Source organism: Crinia signifera, chromosome 8 (genome assembly GCF_055691185.1).
Source record: "Crinia signifera chromosome 8, ASM5569118v1, whole genome shotgun sequence".
Taxonomy (NCBI): domain Eukaryota; kingdom Metazoa; phylum Chordata; class Amphibia; order Anura; family Myobatrachidae; genus Crinia; species Crinia signifera.
The window spans coordinates 168,177,103-168,196,934 of NC_139224.1; positions in this window are offsets into that span (position 1 = coordinate 168,177,103).

Below are 19,832 nucleotides of genomic sequence, written 5' to 3' on the forward strand. Positions count from 1 at the left end.
CGGTAACACAGGGATCGGTGGTGATCGGTGCTGTCAAGTACAGCACCGATCACCACCGATGTGCAGCCCCCCCCTCGCACCCGCCGGGCACTCACCCGGCAGCAGCAGCAGCTCCCCCGGCTCCCCCGGAGCGTCTGGAGCGCACGCAGCGCTGCCCTCCTCCCCCCTCCCCCCCGCAGCAGCAGCAGCAGCATCAAGCTGCAGAAAAAGTTAAAAAATATATGCACTGAAAAAAAAAAAAATATATATATATATATATATATATATATACACACACACATATATATATATATATATATATATATATATATCTCCTATATATTTGGCTACATCTGTCACTCAAAGTGGGTGTCTGTGTCTATAACGCTCTGTTCCTGGACTTTCCTCTTAATGTGTGATTGCCTTCATCTGTGCTGAACACCTTTCTGAGAAATTAACCTGTTTAAAACAGGTGATGGCAATCATACATTAAGGGGAAGTCTAGAAACAGAGCATTGTGTCCCTCCTGGAGAGGTTCATGTTGGGAGGTATGTGACAGAGAACCAGCCCAGTGAGCCCACAGACAGTGCCAGACACCCACTGCCTTCCGATGTTGCCCAGCACTGCTACTCCACAGCCACCAGGTGAGCGCCCCCCTCCCGCGATTTGCGGCAAAACCTCCCCCCCCGCGCGCGCGCCCCCCCCCCCTCCCGCGATTCGCGGCAAAAACACCCGCTCCCCCGCGACCCCCCCTACCGCGATTCGCAGCAAAAACACCCCCGCGACCCCCCCTCCCGCGATTCGCTGCAAAAAGAACCCCCCCACGACCCCTCCCGCAATTCGCGGCATAACCACCACCCCGCGACCCCCCCCTCCCGCGAATCGCGGCAAACCCTCCCCCGTGACCCCCCCCCCCCCGATTCGCGGAAAAAAATCCCCCCGCGACCTCCCTCCCGCGATTCGCGGCAAAAAGAACCCCCCCGTGACCCCCCCTTGCACGATTGGCGGCACCCCCCCTGCGACCCCCCTCCCGCGATTCGCGGCACCCCCCCCCGCAATTCGCAGCAGCCCCAGGATTAAATGGCACATGCAAAACACTGACATGGCTATGGTCGACAATGAAAAAGGTTGACATGAGTTTTTGAAGATTTATTTTTAATTTTTTTAATTTTTTCATTTTCATTGTCATGTGTCGACATGGACACCAATGAAGTGGCACACTTATGTCAACATTTACATGTGTTGACCTTTCTGTGTTGATTTTTTCTTGTGGCGATTCGCGTCACACCCCCCCGCAATTCGCGGCACCCCCCGTGACCCCCCACCTCCCGCAATTCGCGGCAACCCCCCACCGGAACCCCTGTGAACCCCGCCCTCCCACGATTCGCGGCACCCACCCCCGCGACCCCCCCTCCCGCAATTCGCGGCAGCTCCAGAATTAAATTGCACATGGAAAACACTGACATGGCTATGGTCGACAATGAAAAAGGTTGACATGAGTTTTTGAATTTTTTTTGTCATTTTTTGAATATTTTCATATTCATTCTCATGTGTCGACATGGACACCAATGAAGTGCCACACTTATGTCAACATTTACATGTGTTGACCTTTCTGTGTTGATTTTTTTCTTGTGGCGATTCGCGTCACACCCCCCGCAACCCCCCCTCCGGCGATTCGCGGCACCCCGGCACCCCCCCGCGACCCCCCCCCTCCCGCAATTCGCGGCAACCCCCCACCGGAACCCCCATGAACCCCGCTCTCCCGCGACACCCACCCCCGCAACCCCCCCCCCCCTCCCGCAAATCGCGGCACCCCCCGCGATTCGCGGCAGCCCCAGGATTAAATGGCACATGCAAAACACTGGCACGGCTATGGTCGACAATGAAAAAGGTTGACATGAGTTTTTGAAGATTTATTTCATTTTTTGAATGTTTTCATATTCATTGTCATGTGTCAACATGGACACCAATGAAGTGGCACACTTCTGTCAACATTTACATGTGTTGACCTTTCTGTGTTGATTTTTTCTTGTGGCGATTCGCGTCACACCCCCCCGCAATTCGCGGCACCCCCCGTGACCCCCCAACCTCCCGCAATTCGCGGCAACCCCCCACCGGAACCCCTGTGAACCCCGCCCTCCCGCGATTCGCGGCACCCAACCCCGCGACCTCCCCCTCCCGCAATTCGCTGCACCCCCCGTGATTCGCGGCAGCTCCAGAATTAAATTGCACATGGAAAACACTGACATGGCTATGGTCGACAATGAAAAAGGTTGACATGGGTTTTTGAAGTTTTTTTTTTCATTTTTTGAATATTTTCATATTTATTCTCATGTGTCGACATGGACACCAATGAAGTGCCACACTTATGTCAACATTTACATGTGTTGACCTTTCTGTGTTGATTTTTTCTTGTGGCGATTTGCGTCACACCCCCCCCCCCCACAACCCCCACTCCCGCGATTCACAGCACACACACACACACACACCTCCCCCGCGATTCTCGGCACCCCACCCCGTGACCCCCCCTCCCATGATTCGCCGCAACCCCCGCCCCGTAACCCCCCCTCCCGCGATTCGCGGCACCCACCCCCGCGACCCCCCCTCCCGCAATTCGCGGCACCCCCCCGCGATTCGCGGCAGCTCCAGAATTAAATTGCACATGGAAAACACTGACATGGCTATGGTCGACAATGAAAAAGGTTGACATGAGTTTTTGAAGTTTTTTTTTTCATTTTTTGAATGTTTTCATATTCATTCTCATGTGTCGACATGGACACCAATGAAGTGCCACACTTATGTCAACATTTACATGTGTTGACCTTTCTGTGTTGATTTTTTCTTGTGGCGATTCGCGTCACACCCCCCCACCCCCCCGCAACCCCCACTCCCGCGATTCACGGCACACACACACACCCCCCGCGATTCTCGGCACCCCACCCCGTGACCCCCCCTCCCGTGATTCACGGCACACCCCCCGCGACCACCCCTACCATGATTCGCCGCAACCCCCGCCCCCGTAACCCCCCTCCCGCGATTTGCGGCAACCCACCCCGCGACCCCCCTCCCGCGATTCTCTGCAATCCCTCCCCTCCCGCGATTTGCAGCATCCACCCCCCCACAACCCCCCCTCCTGCAATTCGCGGCACCCCCCGCGACCCCCCCTCCTGCAATTCGCGGCACCCTCCGCGACCCCCCCTCCCGCGATTCGCGGACACCTAAGTTGCAATACAGGGCATCTTTCATACAATTCTAACCATATTTCTCATATACAAACGTTCACAAATTAAGGGGGCGCAGCCCCTTACGACGGTGTGAAGAGCGCCCGTAGGGCGCGATGAATCACCTAGTATATATATATGTGTGTGTGTATATATATGTATATATATATATATATATACACACATATATATATATATATATATGTGTGTGTGTGTGTGTGTGTGTGTATATACCGCACCGATTAGCACCGATCGCCAGCCCCCCCCCCCCTCCCACCCGGCAGCCCCCCTCCCTCCCACCCACCCGGCTGCCGCAGCGCCAGCACCCCTCCCACCCCCCCGCCAGCCGCAGCGCCAGCCCCCCTCCCAAAGCTGGTGACTAAAATGGGGTCACTTGTGGGAGGGTTCCACTGTATTGGTGCTTCGGGGGTCTTGCTAATGCGACATAGCACCCACCATTCATTCCACCACCAAAAATCACTCCTTCCCTTCTGAGTCCTGCCATGCACCCAACTGGTATTTTTTGGTCACACGTGAGGCATTGCCGTACTCGGGAGAAATTGGGGCACAGATTTTGGGGTGCTTTGTCTCCTTCATTCCTTGTGAAAATAAAAAATTTTGAGCCAGAACTGCATTTTTCTGTAAAAAATTACATTTTTTTACACAAAAATGCAGATCTGGCTCAAAATGTATCATTTTCACAAGGAATGAAGGAGACAAAGCACCCCAAAATCTGTGCCCCAATTTCTCCCGAGTACGGCAATGCCTCATGTGTGACCAAAAATACCAGTTGGGTGCATGGCAGGACTCAGAAGGGAAGGAGTGATTTTTGGATTTTGCAGCACAGATTCTGGTTGAATGACCCCCGAAACACCCATACAGTGGAACCCCCCCACAAGTGACCCCATTTTGCAAACTACACCCTTCAGGGAATTCATCAAGGGGTATAGTGTACATTTCAAACCCCCCGGGGTTTCACCAATTTTGATACAACTGAGCTGTGAAAATGAAAAATTAATTTTTTTTCATTTTCACTGCCCAGTTGTACCACAATTGGTGAAACCCCTGGGGGTTTGAAATGTACACTATACCCCTAGATGAATTCCCTGAAGGGTGTAGTTTGCAAAATGGGGTCACTTGTGGGGGGGTACCTAACTTTTAGCATCTTATGGTGCCTAGAAACCTACATTGTGCCTAAAAAATAATCTCATAAAAAGGAGGCTCCAAAATCAAGTAGGTGCTCCTTCTATTATGAAGCCTGTGGTTTGGTCACCGTGCACACTAGGGCCACATATAGGATATTTATGAAAACCAAAGAATTGGGGGAATCAATTTTTAGTCACATTTCTCTAGTAAAATCTACTGTGTTCCTTAGAAAAATGTATTAAAATTGCAAATCTGCAAAAAAAATGAAATTTTGAAATTTCACCTACACTTTGTTTTAATTCCTGTGAAACACCTAAAGGGTTAACAAACTTCCAAAATGCTGTTTTGAATACTGTGAGGGGTGCAGTTTTTGAAATGGCATCATTTATGGGGGTGTCTCACATACAAGTCACTCAAAGTCACATCATAACTGACCTGGTCCCTAAAAAAATCAGAGTTTGAAATTTTCTTGAAAATTTGAGAATTTGCTATTCATATTTGAAGCCTCCTAGTGTCCAAAAAAATGAAAAGGAGGTTGAAATAATGATGGCAACATAAAGTAGACATATGGTCTTTGTTAGTTATTAACTATTTTGAGTGGTATGTTTATTTGTCTCACAAGCAGAAAATGTGACATTTTGCAAATCGCAAAATTTTCCATTTTTTCACGACATTTTGGTATTTTTCACAAAAAAACACAGACTGTATCGACGAAAATTTACCACTAACTTGAAGTACAATGTGTCACGAGAAAACAATCTCAAAATCACTGGGATAAGTAAAAGCAAAAAAAAGTTATCCCCACTTAAGTGATACATGCCAGATTTGAAAAAAAGGGCTCTGTCAGGAAGGCAAAAACTGGCTCTGTCATGAAGGGGTTAAAATACTTGTCAAATGACCGGCCGCTCTCTGATTGGCTGAGAGCTCTCCGGCAAATCAGAGAGCGGCCGGTCATTTGACAAGTATTTTAAAAATATAATAGCCGCCACTGCGCGTCCCGTCCCCGCCGCTGCTGCTATGTGTAAGTAAACTGCGCTCACCGCACACGCCGCCCGTCCCCACCGCCGCTGGCCGCCCCCACCACCGCTGCCGCCCCCACCACTCCCCCGGTGTCTGTATGCATATGCCTGACAGGTGGGCAGGCATATGCATACAGGGAGGTCGGACGTGATCGTATGTACAGACCGTCCGACCTCCCTGATCCGGTCCGATGCGCACGGGACCGCGCATCGGATCGGATCAAATGTCACATACCTACGATTTTGGGCCGATTTCATCCGATTATCGGCACAAAGTGCCGAAATCGGATGAAATCGTCCCAAAATCGCATAGTGTATGGGGGCCTATACTGCCCTTGGTGTCACATGGGATATTAGGCCTGTGTATGTCGATGTGAATCCGCAGCCAGTAAGGTAGACCAGGCCTATGTTGCTGTCGCAGTTGTGTATTTTACTTTCGCTTCTTCCTAAGCCTCCTGTAATGTGATCTTCAAACAGCAGGTTATTATCATCATGTTAAATGATCAAGTTTGTCTGATCTAGAACGGGCCTGCCCTCTCCGACAGGCAGAACCTGACTTTTGTGATTTTCAGCCAAAATGCTTCTGTGTAAAAAGCCACAACAGGTTTCAGCAGCCGGGAGAGTTAATGACGCGCGTCACCCGCCAAGTCTATGAGTACAGACACGCCGCTAAGCTACAGCAAGGATTCTAGTCTACGAGACCCCTGCAAAGGCGCGGAAGCGTATGAATGACAGGTGTGTGCCATCAGCTACTGACGCTGCCCAGCGGCCATGATTGTGCCATTGTACCAATTATTTATTGCACAGTGATTGGCTCTATTTGTAGGGAACAGGAAAGAATGTTGTTAATTAAAAATACTGTACGCATGGGGCCTGATTCAGACCTGTATATATGCTGCCTAGCGAGCAGGTTAGCGCTGCCCCGACGGGAATGCACCCCCCTCTCGCATTGCTGCATGTCAACCAGAATAACCCCCTTCATGTGTAACACTACAACTACACATAATTGGCATTAAAATTCCGCATGCCCGCCTTCTGCACATAGAAATTGGATAAGAGCCCTTTGCGCTGATCTGGAGGAATCCATCTTGGATCCGACCGCACAAAACAACTTTCCAGGGATGGAGGAACTGAGGCGAAGCCATAGACTACACATGCGCCACTGGGGGAAAACGCCATCTATCGGCATACACATTAACCCACTGCGATTAGATACAACACCGCCACAGAACAAGTCTCCATTTCTTTTGGGCACACCATATATATATATATATATCTCCTATATGTAATAAAAGGCAAATTCTGCTTTTCACATCCATAGGGGAATTCAAGTGTTAGTAGTCCATTAACCTTTTGGGTGGTATGCGCTGCGCTACCACAACGGGCTGTCCCGGAAGATTTCCGCCCTCCCCCCCCCCCCCCCCTTCCTGTTGCTCCCCGCCACATCACCTCCGCTCCGGCAATCGTATGCCGGAGCTCCCCTACCACCATTCACAGCAGTGATGAAGGCGGTAGGCTCGGGATGTTTGGGGGGACTTGGGACCATTCAGGAGTTCAGGCGCCCGAGTCCTCCTGAGCCGCTGTGAACATCCCTGAGCCTGCCGCCTGTGGTCACTGCAGCAGAGGAGCTCCGGCGTACAAACGCCAGAGCGGAGGTGAGGGGGTGGCCCTAAGTTCTGTGGTGGGTTTGCTGGGGCAGGACAAACCTGCCTTGGTAGCTTTGTCCTGTCCCAGCAAAACCCACCACTCTAGGTGTTAACATATGTTTCATTACCCGTGCCCACATCAGTGTTCCAGCATCAGGGAACATTGAGATCATACTGCGGCTGTTCAGGATAACAGTGAGGAAATAATCATTTTATCACCATGTTTGGATAAAAGCAGCAGAGGGATACAATAGGAATGCAGATATTTTGGCTAATCGGGCGGTTACTCTTGGCCTCCAGCACTGCGCCTCTTTGCTGCCAGTCACTCGTAACTGGGCACCAGAGTGTTTACCTAATGGAGTTGGGACATGTATATGTGTATTTATAAGTACACTGTTCTTTATTCTGCAAAGGATATATCTGCCTCAATAATGCTGTTATACTGTATCAATTTCTCATAAAAATAAAAAAAAACTTTGGGGTAATTCAGACCTGCTCACTAGCCTGCATGTATTCGCTGCCTAGAAAGCAATTAAACACCACTCCGCCAAACGCAGCCCCCCCCCCCCCCCCCCCACACACACACACACACACTGCCCGAATCTCCTTGCAGTGCTGCGAGTGGATAGGAACGCTTAGACTTCTGCCTGTAGATAAAAGTTAGCCTGAATCGGCCCTTTGTATCTTACTTATTGTTTGTGAAGACTTTTTACTTTACACGTAATGCAATTGTTAATTCCCCAATATAGAAATAATGCCATAAACTCATCAGCAGAATCCCAGGAGATTTTCTCACATTTGCGGCCAAATGTAATGGCCTTCCAGTTCGCGGCCATGTGGGATACCGTCCGAAATTTGAAAGGACCAGTCATTTACAGGACATGGATTTGCCTTGTATATAATTGCTCCTTTACAAAAAAAAACTCAGTTTCGCGCACGGCCGCCATAGTCGGGGTTATTACATTTGGCTGTTAGTCTTAATTTTATTTAAAAAAAAAAAAAGTTTAATAACTTAATGGTCACACAAGAGGTTAAATAATACTGCAGTCCTTAGCTGATGCCATCTGGTTTTTGCCTGTGTTTTCTGGAGCATTCCCCCCAAAAATATTTAAGTTTCTTATATAGCGCAGCATATTCCATTGCGCTTTACAAAGGGGATGTGATCAAATAGAAATGGTATACGAAGGTGTCTGGTTCTGGAATTTGATAAGCTGCCTGAAGAGGTGAGTTTTCAGGGAACGCTTATAGGTTTGGAGACTGGAGGAGAGTCTTATTGCACTTGGGAGAGAATTCCACAGAGTGGGTGCAAAAAATGCATGGTAACCGCCCCCAAACAGCTGCACGGGGTCAATCACCAGGCAAGTAGCCAGCGACTGCTGTCTTCATACGGACGACTTGCGCATAGCATACCATGTGCTTGCACATTCGTCCGGTAATCGCTCGTGCTGCAAATTCGCAGCAGAGCAAACAAGTCCTTTTGTCCTCTGTTGAATGAATTTGGCTGTAGTACAGAATATTGCTGTAGCTGACACATGGCAGCTGTCTATCTTGAAGATAATTGAAGTAATATACAGTTCAGCTATATGCTCGTATAAATTGCATCCTCCATAAAACCCCGCTTTGTAGACACCTCTTGAAACGAGACCGAGAACGCTATCCAATCTCACTGCAAAATAGCAGAGACCTCATTCTATAACAAAGGCAAAAATCAGCTCTGGTTTCATACGGACCTGGAAAATGTAAGCGGTGTCTGGTAAATTGACATAATTAGCCCAGCACATTACATTGCGTGAATGGTATATACTACGCATGTTGGATAGACGTCACCATCCTCTATTATCATCATGTATTATGTACACAGGGAAATGAACATATTGATGTTAGACTATGTATGCTGTGAGCAAAATTAACTATGATTTGTTTCTCTGCTATTTACAGAAACCCAAGATAACGACTTTTATCACGTGAGATGTCAAAGTTAATTATACGGAATCGTTTTCAATTATTTTGTATTGTGCACATTTTTATTGACAAACTAGGGATAATAAAAGGATAATTCTGCCCTAAACTAATTTTTTAATTTAAGGTTGAGTCAGATGAGGCAATAAAAATGTGGAATACTTTATTTTTTTTTTAACTACGACGGAAGTTCTATTTCACATGTGTTGTTGCTATGGATCAACCAATCAGAATCTACTTATTTATTTAGCACCTTCTAGAACATGGGTCTTCAAACTTTTAACACTCCCTTATAGCACAACTGTGGCAAGGCATGCTGGGATTTGTAGTTTCACAACATCTGGAGGGCCGCAGTTTGAAGACCCATGTTCTAGAAGATAATAGATATTATCTAATTGGTTTCCAATAGCAACAATCAGTCTTCAACAGAATGCCCCCCCCCAAAAAAACCAAACCTTTGTTTCTTTTAAGATTCTGACAGATTTGTAATCCTTTTACAGTAAAGGTGCATACACACTGGGTGATTTTCCCCATCCAAGCGATTTTCGCAGTTGTGGGCGGCTTTACATAGCAGGACGCTGTGGAAAGCCATCCACCCGGGTTGGGATCATTTGGTCTACAGCATGATGGTTGACAGTCATTAGGTCAAAATGAGTAAAGGTCGACATGGTTCTAGGCCGAAAGGTCGTTAGTTGAACAGGTCATTAGGTCGACAGTCAAAAGGTCAACATGGGGTTTTTTGACCTGAATGTCAACACAGTCAACATGGGCACAGTTTAAAATGCACCGCATCGCTCGCAATGCGTCGGGCACGGTGCCTCGCTGCGCTTGTCACACTATTTTATTCTCCCACCATGCCCTAGTGGATGGTAGGGCATGAAACACTGCCCGTCGGCTCAAAGAACAGTGAAAAACCCCATGTCGACCTTTTGACTGTCGACCTAGACACTGTCGAACTAATGACCTTTCGACCTAGAACCACGTCGACCTTTACCAATGTCGACCTAATGACTGTCTACCATCATGCTGTAGACCAAATGACCGCATCCCATCCACCCCAACGTTCATCTGCTGGTAAAACTGCAAAACTCAAAACAAAATCACCCAGTGTGTATGGGTCATAAGTTTTCCTAAATAATGTACTGAATCCAAACACAATTTTCACATTTAAAAATATGCAGCAATGATTTAAATGACACAAATCTTTTTAATAACTGTCCTTCTGTACCGCCATGACCTGTATGCTACAACAATTATAGGAAAATAAGGATTTGGATTTTATAAGCTGAGTCATAAGAATTGGCAAAACCCAATTCATGGTCAAATCTGTTGGAATCCTAAATTCAGTACATTACTAAATAAAAAGGGCTCATTGTTAACATCAAATTGCTGTTACTTGGCGCGCCGATCATCATTATAAACTTTTGTTTAAATTATAAACCGTAGTCTTGATAAAGGTTGTAATTAATATACACCCTTGTCTGGGCCTACGAGTCGCCAGTTCCACCACTGCCCACCCGGCCAGTCCCATTACTGCCCACCTTGGTGGAGTATTTTGGTTTGCTCCTTGTTTTTTTTTATTTACAATATTTTTTTTCTTCAACTTATTTGTGTCCTTCTCATTGTTAAAACGTCACCTTATTATTAGTGGCCTGGGGGAACCCAGAGATTGGTTGTAGTGATCTGCACAGCATACGTCGGCCTCCCAGGCCTGCCGGTAATAGGCCATGAAGAGTATATTCGCCGGCCCCCTCGTACAATGACTGTTCTAGTGTGAGAGGGCTTGTATTATACATGGATGTTCTTATCCCCTATGTAAAGCGTAACGGAATATGCTGCGCTATATAAGAAACTGTTAATAAATAAATAAATAGGAAGAATATTATTATGGGAGAAGCATGAAAGTGTCCTCGGTTTAGCATTATTATTATTAGGGTCATGATGACCAAGGCAAACACCACCCTGCTGAACGAATTCATGTGCCTTCATCCACCGCCCCAAACAGACAGGGCCACATCTGCATTCGCAGGTGTCTGCCCAGCATTGTCATGGGCGAGCCCACCATTTTTCTTGTGGGCACGCCCATAAAGCATTCAACAGACCCCAGCGACCAACCCCTGCCTGTCCATCATTTTTCGAACGCCTCGGCGAGAGTAAAACTCGCAAAAGGCGTTTACTCAGGGGGTGTGTTCATGCGCAGGAGCAACTACATACCCCCAACATTTGAGGTGTGCTAAGAGGGACACCTGTGGAGCAGCGTGCGCCCTCGAAAAGGGGACGTGGCCTATGAAAAGGGGGTGTGGCCTCACAGGGTGATGCTTCCTGGGGCCACGCCTCCATTTCCCGGTCCTCTGCAGCTCTGAATAGATGCTATGTGCACAGCGTCTATTCCCTTTAGGCTGGGGGGACTCCCAACTGCCCCCCCCCCCCCCACTGCGTGACACCTGTGGCTCCAGATGGGACGCGGGAACATCCCCAAAACCCGGTACGTTCCCGTGGAAAGAGGGACAGTTGGGAGGTGTGGCGACTATGTGCATGCGCACTCCCCCACCATCGGAGACCGGGCTTAATTTCTGCTCGCCGAGCAGGTCTGAACGGGCCCCTATCTGTCATGAAAACGTCAGGATCTTGTTAGTAAGAAGATGGCTTTGGTGTGTAATCTGTCTACGCAAAGTCTGTTCCTGTGTCCGCTCCTTTGTTTGGGAGAAGTTATCAACTGTTTACATAGAGAAGAGTCCGGTGTCTGCTCTCCCAGCACTGGGATCCTCTGCTGCAGATTCTGCAAAGATTTATTACACAAGCAGCACGAACCGCCAGCACAAATCTTCAGGGTCTCCGGAGTGAAAAGGCCCTATGTATGTAGTTACATGGGATGCAGTCAAAATCCCCACAGGGTCATAATACTGACAAGGACAAAATCCCGACATTTAAAATCCCGACAAGGTCAAAATACTGACGTATAGAATGTACAGGTGAAACAATTAACATTACTTTCCGTCGACATGGGTTTTTTCACAGTTTTTTGACCCGACATGTGCCGACAGGTGATATTTCATGCCCTACCATCCACTAGGGCGTGGTCGGAGAATAAAGTAGTGTACCAAGCCCGAAGCATTGCAAGGGGCTGCGGCTCACTTCCAACTATGTCCTTGTCGACTGTGTCGAAATTCGGGTAAAAAAAACGTGAAAAAACCCATGTTGACCTCGCGACCTGTCGAAGGAAAGTCATGTTGACTGTTTCACCTGTACATTCTATATGTCGGAATTTTGACAATGTCGGGATTTTGTGCTTGTCGGGATTTCATACCGAATCCAGTTACATCGCTATAGTCTACTCCCCTTGTATTCCTTTATTTCCACTGTGTAATTACTCTGCTCTCGGCTGGCATTCTCAGGAGGTTGCCCAGTGGTTCAGAGGGGGGTGATTCTGGTTGGTTTGCAAAAGCAAACGCCTTTAGGGCCTTATTCTGGTTGACACGTATATGCGCATGTTCGCACGCACCCATACAATACACAGCCGCATGCACGTGTTCATGCTAAACAGTGCCCTTACCAGATGCGAACGTGACTATTCGCAACAGTACACAAAGTGGACTTCAGGTATATCCTACAAATGTCCAGGATCTGAATTTGAAAGTGTTTGAGTGAGCGCATGTATTATATTAAATGTGTTTGATGTAATAAAAATGAGTTGTATTGTCGTTGTATATTCCCATGTTTTAATGTATATATGCTGTTTTTAGAAATGTTGCTAAAATAATGCAAATGGACAAAATCAGGAATGGCCTTGATAATAGATTTAGCCAGATTAATGACTTGAATGTTGTTTGCTCAGTAGTATGTCCAGGTGTGTGTGTGTGTGTGTGTGTGTGTGTGTGTTTTAGCATTTGTCCGGGCTGATTAGTCCTGCGTGAGCTGGGCTATTTGGTTGCAGCCAAAAGACACCTAGGAGTAACTTAAGGTGCGTACACATGGGGCGATATATCACCAAGCGGTATATCGCCCGGCAATATATCGATGAGCGATATATGGCTCAGTGACCCGTTTTCATCAGCGACCAGAGATGGTCGCCGATGAAAGGGAACCTCTGCCGGGGGAGCCACAGAGGGAATCCGCTGGTCAGCGATCGTAAGGGGGCTAAAAACGGGAGCGTGTGGTGCACACTCCAATCGCTGGCAATACGGTCGCTGAGCGACCGTATTGCCAGCGATTTCTGCCCATGTGTACACAGCTTAAGATTTTCTAATTCATTTTCTAGCCAATGCTGCTATTGTACGCGTAGGTTTGTGAAAATAACACCCACCTCTTGTGGACCTCTCCCTTTGCATACTCCCAGGTTTACGCCCATTATCTCAGTGCCGCGAGGCAGCGCCCATTGTGACACAACGCGCCTTGATTTCGCATGGGATGTCAGATTGTCGGATTTATGCTCGCAGCGATGCAAGCTTCAGTGTCCTCACAGGGTGGCACATGCGCACTAAGCTGAAAATAGCACTCAATGCGAATTTGCATCCATGCACGTCAACGGGAATAACCCTCTTAATGGACAAAACCATGCTGCGCTGCAGGTGGGGCAGATGTAACATGTGCAGAGAGAGTTACATGTGGGTGAGTTATTTTGTTTCTGTGCAGAGTAAATACTGGCTGCTTTGTTCTTAAGCTGTGAACACACGGTGCAATATCGCTGGCAATATGATGTACACCACTTTACAATGCAACTTAGATTTCAGTTTGAACACACACCATCGAAATGTACCTCTCTCTGCACATGTTACATCTGCCCCACCTGCAGTGCAGCATGGTTTTGTCTTTTAAAGGAAGAGTTTGCTTTTGCAACCAACCAGAATCACCCCCGGAGTGCGCTGCACTGGTGTAGCGGACATGCATGCTGCTTGGGGGCTTAATAGAACACATACTATACAATGATACGGAGCAGCTGATTGGTTGCCAGGGGCCACTTCTCCTCGCTCATCACTGCTTCATACACCTACCCCTAATGTTCTAAAAACAATCATGGGTCATTTACAAACTGTAATAGTGTTTACACACGGGGTGATATGGCTTCCGATGTTGCCGATATAGTGAACCATCGGAAGCCATATCGCATGCTTTTTTTTAGAGCTTGCGAGCCCGATGCGCTGCCAATGCGTGCTCCCGTGTGAGTGAACACCGGCAGTCAGATAGAGAGGGCAGGCAAGACTATATAGTGCCGGTCTGCACTATATAGTCTAAATTGTGCCAGTGACTGCATGCCGTGCGATGCGATCTGATCGCACCGGGACTCGCCTAGCACGGCATCTAGACCGTGTGTACACACCTTAAGATGTGTCATATTTTGAAATCCAAAAACAAAACAGTATTTCAAAGTTCTACAGTTGTGTCCTCATACACAAGCTTACGGTCGACATGGGCATAGTCAACACCCACAATGTCAGCATGCGGTTTTTTTAAATTTTTTGATGTATACCGACTTGGTTCATACTTTACTATCTAAGTGGGCATAAAGTGACAATATAATAGTGTGCTGGGTCGCAGCGAGGCACCCCACCCAAAACATGGCGACCATGCGGGGGAACGCGTACTATGGGCTGTATGCATGCGCAGTGTATCGATAATCGACCGTGCGATCATGACTGAATTACCCCTAATGGCAAATACATTAATAGTCTTCACTGTATGACTATTCCTTTACACTACATTTTCTATTCTAGCCTCCAGAAAACCATTCTGTATTCTTCCTTTGTGAATATGACTGTGGGCGGGATACGTGCATTTGGTCAACATGGGGAGAGGTCGACACGGGTTTAGGTTGACAAGTCATTAGGTTGACACAAGTATTAGGTCGACAGTGTCTAGGTTGACAGTCAAAAGGTCGACATGGGGTTTTTCACTGTTATTTGAGCCGACATGTGCTGACAGGTGGTATTTCATGCCCTACCATCCACTAGGGCGCGGTGGGAGAATAAAATAGTGTGCCGAGTGCAGTGAGGCACCGTGCCCGAAGCATTGCGAGCACAACGTGGGGATACGGTGCTCTTCAAACTGTGTCCATGTCGACTGTGTCGACATTCTGGTAAAAAAAATAAAACAGTGAAAAACCCCATGTCGACCTATTGACTGTCAATCTAATTCTTGTGTCGACATAATGTCCTGTCGACCTGGACCCATGTCGACCTAGAGCCATGTTGACCTAATGGTTGTCAACATGCTGTAGACCAAATGATCCCAACCCCTGTGGGCTAGGAGTTTTTGGAATATGTCTTATTTCAAGCTGTTCTGCAGCAGCTGATGTCTGCCGGTATCCTGGATCACCTGCAGTGTGTCCCACCCTGTGGACAAGAGCTAACCGTAGTGCCTTGTGATTAAGGACAAAGCTGAGGCTTGCTATATGGGCCAGGGAGCTGTACTCGCCCGCAGCCTCGGTCACATACATAATCTGTAATGTATTATTGTAGGGAGTAAATGACTAATGTATTCACTGGTAATGGAAATGCCGCATGCTGCAGGGTACGTACGCGGCTTCCTCTGGGCATGTGGGCGTACGGAATGCCCGATGCTCTCTGTGTTACGTGAGCCGGAACACACTTGTGGCGAGGAAGAAAAGCACGGGAGGCCTTATTGTCTGATTCAATAAAGGAACTGCCGCCAGGGCTCCCAGTTACGGCATCACAAATGCCATCCTCAATGCATAGAGTGGTTTATGTGTAACGTCTGCCACAGATGAGGTCAATGGAGAAGGAAATCACATTGCTCCCATCCCTCAAGGGCAGAGTCAGTGTCATTGGAACATTTGTAATCTATAAATAGAATAAAAGTAGGAAACAACATATTCTCGGGCTGTGCGGCAAAATGACATGTTGTGAATATATTAAGATAGATAATAAACCCTTGTATTATAAAGACAACATGATTTTTATTATTATCTTTTATATTTAAAACACCAGAGTTTCCGCAGCGTTGCACCTGGAAGATACAAATAATGGAGAGACTGATATAACATTGGTACAGTGGGCCTAATTCAATACCACTCGCTAAGCAGCGATCGTTTGTGGCCGTCCACCCATGCAGGCATCAATCCACGTTCCCAGACACACAACCGGGGACAGGAGAAGGCGGGCAGCGCCTGGGGGCAAAATCCCGGGATTGAAATCCTGGCAATTTTGGGGCTATATCTCGGGATCCCGCCGATCCTTGAATTGGTCACCCTACTTAAAAGTAATCCATTTAATATTTGAATCAACAATTTAAAATACATTTCAATTCATAAAAACAATGATAATAGGTGTGCGGTTAGCCCTAATTTCTATCCCCAGAGTTGTAGTTTGAAATTCTGCTAGGCACCGCTAAACTTGAGCAATGCTCGGCTCACGGTCTACCTGGAAAACATGCTGTATTATTATTATAATTTTGGTACTTGTTTCCTAGCACGGCCACACCGATTTACATCGGGGTGGTCGTGTCGGAAAAATCGGGTCGATCGCATCGCATGCGATTTGGTCGCATGCGATGCGATCGACGCGACCGACCGATTTTGGACCCGATTTTTTTTTTTAATGAAATGTAAATCGGGTCCCTGGGACCCGATTTTACATTGGATTCGATGTAAAATATTCCCAACCCCCCCCAAATGTCACGGCGTACACCCCACCCCACGATAGACGCCATCCCGAAGCGTGGCGAGCGCAGCGAGCCCGCGAGGGGCGGCGGTGCGCGTCCTCCAACCTTTTCATTCCCCTACTATCCACGTCGGCGTGGAGTTGAGAATAGAATAGTGTGGCGAGCGCAGCGAGCCACCGAGCCCGAAGCGTGGCGAGCGCAGCGGGGGACGCGTATACCTGTGAAGTTATACGCGTCCCCTCGCGGGGCTCGCTGCGCTCGCCACGCTTCGGGCTCGGTGGCTCGCTGCGCTCGCCACACTATTCTATTCTCAACTCCACGCCGACGTGGATAGTAGGGGAATGAAAAGGTCGGAGGACGCGCACCGCCGCCGCTCGCCACGCTTCGGGTTGGCGTCTATCGTGGGGTGACGACGGGGACATCTATAATGTGAAATGGGTCATATTGGCCCATTTCACATTTTTCACATTTTTTCAGGATTTCAATGTTAAAAAATATTTTAACATTGAAGCCTATGGAAAAATCGGGGGCATTGCGTCGGGACCAATGTTAATGGTCCCGACCGACGCGATGCCCCCGATATTTTACCTTTCCCGACAAGATTTCAATGTTAAAATATTTTTTAACATTGAAGCCTATGGGGAAATCGGGGGCATCGCGTCGGTCGCGTCGGGACCATTGTTAATGGTCCCGACCGACGCGATGCCCCCGATATTGTCTCCTAGCCAGCAAAATGGACCTGATTTCAAAGGAAATCGGGTCCATCGTATGGATCGTGTACCTTAACTTAAAGGTACACGATCCATACGATTGTGGCCGTGCTAGGAAACAAGTACCATAATTTTATTTATAAGGCGCCACAAGTGTTTCGCAGCGCCGTACAAAGGAATAATACAGGGAGACAAAACTTGGCATGACATTGAATAAATAACAAAAATACAGTACAAATAAAGAGCGCCACAGATCAATACACATTACAGCTTGGATATAAGTAGTGAGGACTCAATCAACATACAACTAGAGGCTTGAGGCCAATGATGGAGATGAGTATGCGGACAAAGATGGTCACTGAGTGTTGGAGTATAGGAAATGTGAAGAGAAGTGGGCTTTGACAACAGGAGGGAAGAGGGCCCTGCTCGGAGGAGCTTACAATCTAGTAGGAAGGGGAGACAGACAGATTACAAGAGGTGCAAGCGAGGGGGTGGTGGTTAGATAGCAGGATGTAAACAGGCAAGGGGTCGGAGAACCAGCTGGTTTATGCAGTGGAAGGGTACGCTTTGATGAATAGGTGAGTTTTCACCTATGCTCTGGCAACCCCCACCGCCATGTCCACCCCCTGCCCTCTCGCCACCATGTGCTCCCCTGCTTTTGTCCGCTGCCTCAGCCTACTTGTTCCACCGACTGCTTCTAAACAGTTTACGGTGTCAGGAGGCCAATCCCGGGATCCCAGGATTAAAGAAATGGCCTAGGATTGGAATCCCTAGTTGCGTCCTCTCCTGAACATGCTGCAGCCATGCCCCATCTATGTATATGTAAAACCCCACCGGAACTAGGTATGCATACCTGCAGTCACTGTGTATGGTGCATCATACTTACTTTCCTCCGGCTGGTCGTGGGTAAGGCACAGGTACCAGGGGGTCCCCTGAATAATCAGGAGTTTAATTACAGTTGCATTGTGGGAGTGGACTACAGGTGTCAGTGCGGCGCAGGAAAGAATTGGGCGCCAGGTCATCTCATAAAACAGCAATAAACAGTTTATTTAACATATAACGGGGATATAGCAGGGAAAACTTCTTGAACACTCTCCTCCAGCACATTAATCATATCGGTTATCACTCAATTGCAGCAGCCTAAATATGGCGAACAGCAGTTCATACCAGGGCATCCTGGGACCAGTAGTGCTACACATCACAGGTTATTGTCTCTCTCATACATAGCAAGGACTCTTCTCAATGGAGGGCTACTCAGCATGCCACGTGGCTTCGACCACGCACCCAGATACGTCCTCTCCTGAGACTCACACCTGGCACTCTTCTAGGGCACCTCTACAGGTGGGCATCACCCTCTCACTGGATTCTGTGTACTGCTGCTCTCACACTGCGGTCTCTCTCTGTCTCTGTCAGGTGCCTTGCTGGGACTGGCAGCACTCCCCACATGTGCTGTGAGGGGCTGCATTCTCCTCATGTTACTCTGCAGTAAAGCACCCACAGGTGCTGCTGCTCTCTCCATAGAAGGGGTGCAACTCATGACTGCTGTTTCCAAAGCTGGGGACCATGGAAATGACAGCTAGCCATTCCATGGCCCCAGCAACCATCCATGCACCTTCTCCTTCACTCCAGACTTGTGCTGAATCTGCTACTTTCTAAGGATGGCCATCGACTATCGATGATTAAAAATCATTGATGGTTTAAGGCCAATGTCGAACACTTTTGCTATCAATGTGGGAGCACCAGATAGTTTCCCTACATCGATGGCAAAGGAGAAACTGTTTCCTTTTTTTTTTTTTCTCATGGTGCCGGGATCACAGAGCATAGCTCCACCCCCCACCACCCAGATGTCCCGCCCACGAGTTGTGATTGGCCCACGGACCATTCAGTCAAATATAATGGATGACCATCGATGGCTAAAACTATTGATGTTTATTCATCAAATAGTTTGCCACTATCGATGACTGTGTGCAGAATCGCCATCGATGGCGTCTGCACCGATGGCCAGCCCTACTGCTTTCTAACTTCCACTTCCTGTCTTTTCCTCTGCAGGAGGTTTGCATGTGATCACTGCCTGATCTCCAAACTTCTCCCAATCAGTGCACAGGAAATAGCCCTAGCTATGCATGATAAAACTAAATAGTATTAACTCTTGCAGTACCAGGGTATTACATATACTGTATATAAAAGTCGAACTACTCTATAAGGTGAAGTTCCGCCAGTGACCACCAGAGGCCACTAGACAGACCAAATTATTCCTTAACAAAAAGTAAAAGCAATTTCTGCACGGACATCGGTCTGTTTCAAATTTGCCGGATATGGAGAGAGGAGCCGTAATTTTGATCGCCTTTTAATTAGTGACAAATAACTATGCTGCCTTACCTGTGCAGGCCCATTTAGAAAAAAGGAAGAATAGAAATGTTGGGTATACGATAACCAATTGTACATATGGACTGGCATTAGCCTACATAACTTGTGTTCTGTATAAATTGTAACTTGTGTCCCTAAATAATGACAATAAATCTCCGTTATAAATGG